Below are 10,797 nucleotides of genomic sequence, written 5' to 3'. Positions count from 1 at the left end.
TACTGCATGGAGCACTGGGTGTTATACGAAAACAATGGATTGTGGATCACCACATCAAAAACTAATGATGTATTGTATGGTGACTAACATAACATAATAAAATTTAAAAAAAAAGATAAACATTAGAAACTTCTTATGATGCATAAGGATTTATACTTGGCACAACAAAATATGGGGTACTGAGGATGGATCCAGAAAATATGCAGGAAAGAAAGACATAAATGTCTTTTTTGTAAAGAAAAAAAAATTCAACAACAATGCAAAAATATAGAGGTTTGATCTTGATTCATTTTGCATAGATGTCAATTTCTGCCATATTTTCTTGATTTTTAACTGAGACCTTGATCCCCTTGTTCTGCTAGTTTTTCCTTTAAAGCCAAATAAAAATGAACAGAGCTATTATTATTTTGCATTGAATGTCCCAAGTAGATTTAGATTGGTGGTTTCAAAGCAAACAAACAAGAGGCAGATGCCATGGAATTTCATAACTAGATGGGCTTTAGGGTGTATCAATTTTCTTAGGCAAGTTCATAAAAAAACAAATTTCTCCCCCTTGTACTCTGTCCTTAGGGACTAATGTTCTAAAAAGGGAGAACAATTTTCCAGTAAAATTAACTCTGTTGAAGATGTGATGGATTTTAAAGACATTCCACTTTTGTGCTTCGTTTTAAGACTTGTGGAGACAAACCCCCATGTAGCTAGTGGGGGGCCTCCCTGGTGGGTTGCATTCTTGTCCAATGTGGTGGGCACAGCTCGTTGTAAATACCCTCATGCTTGGATCTCCTGGTTGTCCGAAATACTTTCCTCCTTTCCACTAGATGACAAGTTCTGCTTGAAAAGGGGAAGCACCCCTTAAAGATATGAAACAAATTTCTGTCATTTGGGAGGGCAGTCCCCAGTTTACAAATGAATTGTCTTTGCATATTGTTTCTATCAGTGGCTTAAAATTTAAAATTTTTCTATGGACACACCACTGTTACGTCTCCAGGCCAGCTGACTAAAATTTACCAAGCTCACCATGCTAATTTCTGTAGCATTCCTACAGCCCCTAATCACCAGGTGGGACTGAGTTCTAGAGCAGTGGCTCTCAGCTGGGCCATGGAGGGCACTTTCTGAAAGGCCCTGCTGGTTGCTTATCTAACACACTACACAAATACCCTGGAATGTAGATCTTCTCATGCTACTCCTCTGCTCAAGGTGTGCATGCTCCTTGCTGACTACCAAATATATGCCTGCTCTTCAGGAAGTATTCAAGGCCTTCCACCACGTGCTCCATTTTTCCCATCCCACTGTGTGCTATTTCCCCACATGGGCACATGCTACTGAAAGCTTTGCCCGAGCCCCAACCTTTCTCAGTTTCTCACCTTTGCCTATGCTACTCTTGGCACCCAGAATCCAATTCCCATTTGTGTTGGCCTAAGAGATACCTCTTCTTTGCTGGCTCATCTCATATGCCACGTCCTTTCCTGATTTCTCCTAGTTGGCACTTACTTCTCCCTTTTGTATATATTCTTTTCCTACTATTATCTTATCCATTGTATGGCATGTAGTATTGTCTTTATGGGGTAATGTTTTCTCAACTATTAGTGAGCCCTGTGCCTACCTGGGGGGGAGGGATCCTTGTCTTATCCACCTCTGAGGATCCAGCAATGCCTAGCACTGTGCTTTGGAAACAGTGGCTGCACAACAAATTCTGGAGGTGTTGGACTGCCTCCCTGCCACCATCCCACTGTCACATGTACTGAGAGGGGATGGGCAGCATGTGCAGGTGCCAGTAGGAGGCCAGAGAGGGGAGCTGTCTTTGTTGCTCTCCAAACATTAATGTCCACAGACAGCTAAGTGCTGTCTACCTTTGGCTTTGAGTCAGATATAATAAAACAAAATCAGCCATTACGAGTAATGCTTTTTAAATATTGTTGTAAGCCTCACAAGAGATGTTTGCTATCCCTGACTGGTGTCAGATACAATAAATATAATTAATCTCTGGAAACACATAGATGAAATTACTTAAATCATGGCTTTAGTTTGTTTCCAATCCTCTGAATCTCCTGGGCATAGAGCAAACCACGTGGCCCTTTGCTGCTGGAAGCACCTCAAGCCCTTCTCCTGGGTTTGGCTCTAGGGTTAGTGGTTCTTTCTGGCCATTTTAAACTTGAAAGTGGAAAATGTTGGGCTTTCCATATCCCATCTCTTGAGGACTTACTAAAAGAAAGTTTATTTGTGCAGGAGAGGTGACCTCTCCTTTCTTCTTTGACTGTGTTTTCATATCTAATAAAGTCAAGAGTGGATGTTGCAGCAGCTTCCCTTAGGACAAATTCAATGAGACCACAGTCCTGGAGGTGAGTGGCACCCAGTGCTTTCCTTCATCTTAGTATCACCAAATTACTCTTGCCGTGGGTCATTATGGCTTTGGAGCTATAATGTAAACACCATTGACCTGATGAGCTAGAGGGAACCTTAGATTTCATCCAGGCCAATAGCCCCATTTGACAAATAAGAAAACCAGGCTTGGTGAGCTGCCATGTCTTGCTGGGGGCCACATCTTCTCTGAGAGTCAGAGGCTGGGTGAAAACAAGCTCTCTGCTGGGATCCTTTCTACCTCATGGATTTTTCTCAAACATTTTCCCAGGTGGGATTTTTTTTTTTTTTTTTACTATTTCAAAGAACCATGATGGAAAGATTTGGTTAATAAGACCATGTGTTTCTTTTTTTTTTTTTTTAATTTTATTTATTAGAGAGAGAGAGAGAGTGAGAGAGAGAGCGCAAGAGGGGGAAGGGTTAGAGGGAGAAGCAGACTCCCCGCCGAGCAGGGAGCCCGATGTGGGACTTGATCCCGGGACTCCAGGATCATGACCTGAGCCCAAGGCAGTCGCTTAACCAACTGAGCCACCCAGGCGCCCCAAGACCATGTGTTTCTTATATTCATTTAACCAGTATTTATGGAGGGCTCACCATAGGCCAGGCACTTTCTAAGTGCTGGGGATACCATGACAGTTACAATACCTAGTCTGGGGAACCTTCCAGGTTACTGGGGCAGCCAGGTATTAGGTAGAATAGCTCAATGAATTTTGTAAGGTGTTATAATGGGAAAGTGTAGGGTGCCTGGGACCTCTAATTGAAGGGTGGCAGAATTTGTCTGGAGGAAACCTAGCATATTCTAAGCAAAAGGAGTAGGACATACAAAGGCTGAGCATTCAGTAAGTGCTTTCTCTCATGTCCACATGCTTACTCTAGAATTCTTTGTGGCTACACCTCCTTCCCTCTCCAGCCCTATCCAGCCTTATCCCTCCTGCCCCAATTCTTTGTCCAAGCTTTTTAAATTTTCCTTTCTTTGCACATACTGTCCCACTTCTGGAAATATAAATTACTTCCAGCCCTACTCATGCTTTAAGTTTCAGCTTTCCATTTGACTGGACTGATTTGGCGAATTCTCCTATATGATATCATAGCACCCTGTGTATACCTTCACTGGACTTCATAGACTTTAATGTAATTGTCTGTTTGCTTATCTGTATTCCTTGCTGGCCTGTGAGCATCTTGTAGGGGTCACAGTTGTGTCTTATTTGTCTCAGTATGCCTAGCACAATGTCTTGAACTTAATAGTTATTCCCAATACACATTTGTTATGTCAACAGATGGAGAAATAAAGGCTCCTGACTCTAGTCCGGTTCTCTCTGCCTCTTTTTGCCCCTTTCTTTGTCTGGCACTCCATCCATCTATGCTTTTTTCCTTCTTTCCTTCCTTCCTTCCTTCTCTCCTTCTCTCCCTCCTCTCTTTCTTTCTTTCTTTCTTTCTTTCTTTCTTTCTTTCTTTCTTCTTTCTTTCTTTCTTCTTCCTTTCTTTCTTTCTTTCTTTCTTTCTTTCTTTCTTTCTTTCTTTCTTTCTTTCTTTCTTTCTTTCTTTCTTTCTTTCTTCTTTTTTCCTTCCTTCCTTCCCTCCCTTCTACCCATCTAACAGAGTCTACTATGAGCTTGGCCTTGAGCTGCTCATGGTCTAGCAGAAGAGTTGGATGGGCAATTAGATAAATGTTTAGTGGCATACTTGGTATTACAGGAGTTTAAACAAAGGGCTCCAGAGCACCAAGGGTGGATCCGTATGTTTGTCTGGGATAATCTGAGAAGGCTTCACCAAGGAAGTATTGTCTGAGCTGGGTCTTGAGAGATAAGAGAGATTTGCAAGGTGAGGAAAGGGAGCAGGAAGGCTACTGCTTTGGAGGCTTTAGTGCATGGAGAGAAAGACGCTGACTGTGGAAAGTCAGAAGATTAATGTCCTTGGAATGGAGGGTGTGTATGATACTGGGGATTGAGGGTAGGGAAGAGTGGGCAGGAGGAACTGAAGCCCAATGGGAAAATGCTCTTGCTGGCCTCTAAACAATGTGAATTTTATGATATAGGTGCAGGGAACCCTACTAAGGTTTTTTTTTTTAAAAGATTTTATTTATTTATTTGAGAGAGAGAATGAGATAGAGAGAGCATGAGAGGGGGGAGGGTCAGAGGGAGAAGCAGACTCCCTGCTGAACAGGGAGCCCGATGCGGGACTCGATCCCGGGACTCCAGGATCATGACCTGAGCCGAAGGCAGTCGCTTAACCAACTGAGCCACCCAGGCGCCCAACCCTACTAAGGTTTTTAAGCAGGGAAGTTTTCTCTGTTTTGTAGGAAGCTGAAGGTACCTCCCTAGGCCCATTATAAGAGAAAATCTTGGACATAGCAGAGGCAGAGCTTGCCAGCAGGTTTTCAGTGCTTCTCTGCCATGTGTTCCCCTGTCTTTCTATTCCCTTTCTCTTCTAGCAAACCCTAGGCTGGAACACAGGCCATTACTAGCACTCGATGGGGATCACCATAGGAGGAAAGAAGAAGAGGTGAAGGAGGTAACCAGCTTATTTACAAGAATTTGTCACCTTTGCCTCTGGAGAACTGGGACTTTGAAATGATAGTGTTTACCAGCCCTTTATGTTACTTATGAGACATCTCATTTCCCTTAATAATCTTTATTAGCCAGAGAATTTATTGTTTGGCACTGACTTAAATATATGTTTACTGAATTTTCCAGTGTTAGAGCTGGCGAAAGGACTCATTCTTCCTGGATTCCTCTTGTTGTTATAACAACAATGGTAAATCTTCGCTGACTGATTTGAGGAGGCCATTGAACTTGAGAGTAACAATTACTGAACCAAATGTTTACATTAGGGCACCCGCAATTCATCGAAGTGCTTCAACTGCATAATTAATAGGACCAGCTAAAATTCTACATCATTGTAATAATATTTACTCTGAAAACTCACAGTTGGACTACAGTTTCTATCGCAAGCTCTGCTGACATCAAGGAATTTTAAACTTCCTTTTTGACAGGGAGGTTTATTAGGGCCTTATTTTGGCAGCCAAAACACAACTCCTCTTGCAGATGTGCACTGAATTCATGGACTATTAAGGATTGATGTTGGATTAGAGATGATCTATTCAGTTGTTTCTAAACCTAGCTGAACCACAGAATCTACTGCGGGGGGGGGGGGCGTTCAGAAATCTGGATTCCTGGGCTCCATGTCTGGGAGCCTGGTTCAGGAGGAAGGGTGGAACCAGGACATTGTAAACAGATAGTTTTTTAAATGCTCAGGTTATTCTTTCAGTTATGAGAACTGCTGATCTCATTTGAGGATACTAAGGGCTATAAGACTGAAGTCACTGGGAAGATTAAAACAATCCGGCAGCCTCCTGGGTCTCTCTGTGTGGAACAAGAATGAGTATTATGGACCCCGAAAATACTTTTGTTAATAAAATGCTTTTGTTAAAAACTACCCAATTTCAACTTAAAGAGAGCCATTTTCACAGTGTTTCTGAGGGTGGTTTCTCTGACTACCCTTTAGAAACTCTCAGGTGCTTGTTAAAAATGCAGACTCCTAGGATCTCCTATAGCCCCACTGTATTAAAAGCTCTGAGAGTGGGGCCCAGGAACTATATTTAAAAATACCTGTCAGGTGTTTTTGATGCACATTAAAGTTTGAGAGCCATTGTTTTTCTTTTTCTTTTCTTTTCTCTTCTTTTCTTTTTTTAAATATAATTACCTCCTCCTTGATTGTGGCCCACACTCGGTGCCAATCCTCAAACTCATGGGAACTGAAATTTGCAAACATTGACACATCCATGGCATGTTCTCCTGTCTTCCTTGTGCTATTTGGCACTGTTGACTGCATATTCTTGAAATGCACTATCTGGTGATTTCCATGTACACACCCCCTTCTCTTTACCATCTTCTATGTTGCTATGTCATCCTCAGACTTACCTTTTCCTGGACTCCTCTTCTTCAACCTGCCCCTTCTGGGCAATCACATGTCCTCTCTTGGTTCCATTATGATCGCAGTAATGATTTCTAAATATCTTTCACCAGCTTAGACTCATTTCCTAAGCTTCGGACCCACCTATAAATAGCCTGTAGAGTACCTGCAGTTTGGATGTCCATGGTGCCTTCAAATCCACATGGCTGAAGCAGCTCATGATGTCCCCCCAACCACATGGTTCTCCTTCTGTCTCCAGTACTTGAGTCAATGGTGCTGCCACTCATCCAATCACTCCCCAGAATCTTGCCTCTCACTTCACCTCCATCCATGAGCAAACCCTACTGATTTGAGCTATTAAATATACCTGAGTCAATTACATCTTAATATAGTTGGAAAAAATATATACCTGAAAAATATATACTGTCTGTTCTCTCTCCCAAATGCCTCTGGCTTATCCCAGACCTTCATCATCTCTCATCTGAACGTTGATATTACCTTCTGGTTAGTCTTTTCCTGCCAGTCACAAGAGAGGTCTTTGTCCCCAGAATGTTCTTTTAAATATCTTAGCACACCACCCCTCCTGCTTGAACTCTCCAGAAATTTGCATTGCCTTCAGGATAAAGCCCAAGATCTTTAGTTTGCGGCTCAAGGTCTTCTAAGCTCTGGCTGTTCTTCCACTTAGCTCCTATTCATCACCTCCCTCTCTTTCCTTGGACCTTACATTTTAGCCATTCTGAATTACTCTGCTCCTTGGTGCCTTGAGGCATTTTCAGAGGAAATTTCCAATACCTGGAATGTCTTTCTATCACTATATCCTCTTTCTCCATCTGTCATCCAGTGAGTCCTTACTCATTCTTCTAGATGCAGCTCTGCCCCCTGAAACCTTGGTTGACCCTCTGGCAGGGGTTTGGCCCCTATATTGAGCACCATCCTGCTGTGCCCACACCTCCATCATAAATCTCTGTGTAAGGACTTGTTCATGTGCCTACTTCCTGTCTTTGACTTGATTCATCTATTACCTCCAGTGCTTAGAATCATGACTGGTTCATAGTACATATTTAATTAGCACTCCTTAGATGAATGAATGGATGAATTATTCACACCATCTAACTTTTAGAACCATATATCATGTAAAAATCTATACTTATATTTTAGCTATTCTTCCAACTTATGAAACACATGTCATGAATTAATGTGTTGGCAGTAGAGTTCATAAAAATAACTATGCATTCTGATTAATTGACTCATGTTACCCAATTAACTTACCCATTAAGGGGTTAGCCAGAAGGTGGAAGTGAAGCAAATATACTGTGGCATGGATCAACATTAAACCAAGTCCCTTTTGCAGTTGATAGGAAGGGGTTTTAAAAACAACCAAGATTACTAGGCATTACCTCATCTTTTACAAAATGTTGGACATTTTTTTTTTTAACCAGAGGAAGTCATATTTCATCTCAGTAAGTAAGAATCATGCTAATAATGGAAAACAAAATTATTCCAACATTTTAACTAAAATTATAGTATTGGCTGTAAGTAAAAAGAAGTTTGAGATGCTCAAGTGGGTCTATCTTTTCTTGGTCCTTCTTTTATTCATTGCAGCATTGGCATGAAGGAAGCTGTGAGTGGTTGGAGCAGGTCCCATAGCCAGTCAGGGAAGAGCACTGGGGGTGAGACGGGTAGAGGTGAGGTGGAGGAGGCAATACATTAGTGATGCATCCCGGGAAATAATTAGGTTTGAGCACAACACATATAGAGTTGTCACTCTAGGCCAGGCATGGTGCTTTCTGTTTTATATAGCCTATGCTGTTCAACCCCCTCTGCAACTCTATGAAGCGATTACAGATTTCTTAATTTTACAGATTCAGGAGCTGTTAATTGATTCTCAGGGTGTAGGAAATTGCATCTGAGTGATTCCATCGTTTAAGATTCAGGAGGGTGTGGCGATCAGCTTGCCTGAATTCCAAAGGCAAGAAGACATGCCTTGCAATTCTTCTGCCCTCTTGTCCTTCAGTATTCTGTCCCTTGATTCTCTCAGAACTCATGTCTCCTGGGTTCCCACCCCTTGGCCAGATGGCGTAGGCAGCTGTGTTGGGCTGTGCAGCTGCCCAGACCAGGACAGCTGCACTCCCTTTGCAGAGAGGCTTGTCAGCTGAAACCATCTCTGGTAAGCTCACTGTGGGAGAATGGAGTGTGGTGTCTGACCTTGAAGTGCCCCATTCCCTCCAGCCCTGTTGGCTCTGGATAGACGTGACATTCACATCATCAGAGACTGACAGGGTATTAGAATAGTAAGGACCATAGCATCAGTTCCTTTAATTTCACAGATGAGGACACTGGGTCCATGGGAGATTAACTTGCTTGTCCAAAGTCCCAGCAGCACTGGATGTGGAATGTGAGTTTCCTAACCCACCCAGGGCCCTTGCCCCTACACCACTGTGGCTCCCCTACTTGCCAAGTTCATGCCCATGCTCATTGGCACCACTTTTCCTCCCTGTTGAGCAGACAGTAGGAATCATTTGTATCAGTTGGAGCCAAATTCACTTATGTTCTTTCAGCATCCAAGGTCTGTGCTTTTGCCTTGAAGTTGACTCTTGTTTCCCATGCTTCCAGGATGAGGTTCTCAGTCTTCTTCCCTTCTCTTTCTCTGCTCCTCCCACGCCGTCTGGTCTTCTCCACAGCATGCCTTCCACACCAGTCTTCTGGTGCTCTTCAAACACATCTCATAAATTTTCTCCTTTGCTGAAGCTATTTTCCCAGGCATGATTCTCTCGCCCTCTCCTCGCTCTATGTTTTGAGCCCTAAGACGAATCTTAGTACTTTTAACATGCCCTCTCTAACCACCTCAGCCCACGGGGGATCCTTATGTAAATGGTCATGGTGTGTCTCCTTTGAAACTCAACATATCGTGGCTAGGCCAGTGTTTGCCAGAGTATTTCCTAGAACGCATGCTCCTTGAACCCCATTTTCTCCATTACCCCTATAAGATAAGTCCATGGTTAAGTCTGTCCATGAGATGCTGAATGTTTAATCTGCCTCATGGACATTCCTGTTGCAAATTAACACACTAAAGGCTCTGAGAAGTTCTGCATTATAGAAACTGGCTTAGCTTTTTAAACCCATGTACCTCCCAGATGTATATCCTTGGAACATTTCGTTTGTGTGACACTATTAGCATTCTGTTGAATGCATTTTGGGGAATGCTGTTCTAGGAAGTTTATGGCACATGTTTAGAAATCTAGAGGTCTTATCTTCTCAGTAATACTGCAAGTTTTTGTGCTTCTTTATCTCTCCCCCATGCCCAATGGAATGCTAATTTCTTTCTTTCTTTTTAAAATTTTAAGTGGTTGCAAAGGGCTAAGGGAGGTTTGCTAATCTGCCACTGTGGGATCCTGGTACAGAAAAGAATTTTTTACATGGAGATATGGCAAAGATGCTGAGTGGTCAGCAGGAAAAGCAGAAATTGTTCAGGGATGGGGACAACTTAGAGTATAGTGTTGTCATGGACCATAAGTGGGGCTGGGTCTAGAAAAGCCAAATCCACTGTCAGAAAAATCTCAGTGGAAAAGTTGTAATTTGAGAAACCCTCATCCAAAGAAAGGCAAGTAGCTCTAATATAAGTGAACTTCTCCAAGTCCTGGAGAGTGAAAAACAAATTTAAAGATGTAGAGAGGGAGAGAGAGAGAAAAAAAATGGAACAGAATGGATGGTTATAAAACACTCATTTTATTTCAGTTTAAAAACTTTCCTGGGATGAGCTCCCAGATCTTCACCCTGCTACCAGGAGCTAAGGCTTCAGTTATTAAGGCTCTCTTCTTGCCAAAACTTCCTTCTTTTCCTCTTTTCTTGCTTCATGTTTCAGTAATGACCTTAAGTAACCTGGATCTTTATCAGTTCAAGTTGATTTTGTTCAAGGTGGTTCACAAGCTATTTATTGAGCACTTACTATGTGCCAGGCTATGCTGGGGCTGCAAAGATAAACAAGACAGTCTTTTTGCCTGGGTATCTTCTAGCCAGGGGGTGGGGAGAGGCAATATCAGACATATGACAGGTAGTTTCAATATGGTGCCAAGATAAAGGACAGGAAAGCACATGCTGGAGCCTGGGGAGTCCAGTGACTATATCTACAGGGCCACCTTCTCCATTAGGCTCAGGAGTACAGTGCTGAGGGCCCAAGAAATTTCTAGGGGCTCATGAGGATGTTTTTATTTTTAAAAAAATCAGAAATAAAAATTGAATATGATCCAGCTTGGGTTTTATTTCTCTTTATACCAATATAGTCACAAAGTAATTTTCAATATTTTTTTACAGGCCAAAGTACCCAGGGCCCACGGAAATCATATGTGACTGTGTTAGTTTCCTGGGGCATCTATAACAAAGTACCACAAACTTAAACAGTAGGAATGTATTTTCTCATGGTTCTGGAGCTCAGAAGTTTGAGATGATGGTCTGAGCAGGGCTGGGTGGGTTCTTTGTGAGGTTGTGAAGGAGACTATGTTCCAGGCATCTCTCCTAGCTTCCGGTGCC

The sequence above is a fragment of the Leptonychotes weddellii genome, chromosome 1 (genome assembly GCF_054177405.1).
Source record: "Leptonychotes weddellii isolate Sample4059 chromosome 1, ASM5417740v2, whole genome shotgun sequence".
Classification (NCBI taxonomy): domain Eukaryota; kingdom Metazoa; phylum Chordata; class Mammalia; order Carnivora; family Phocidae; genus Leptonychotes; species Leptonychotes weddellii.
The sequence above is the reverse complement of the archived record's forward strand: the minus strand, read 5'-3'. Positions refer to the sequence as shown.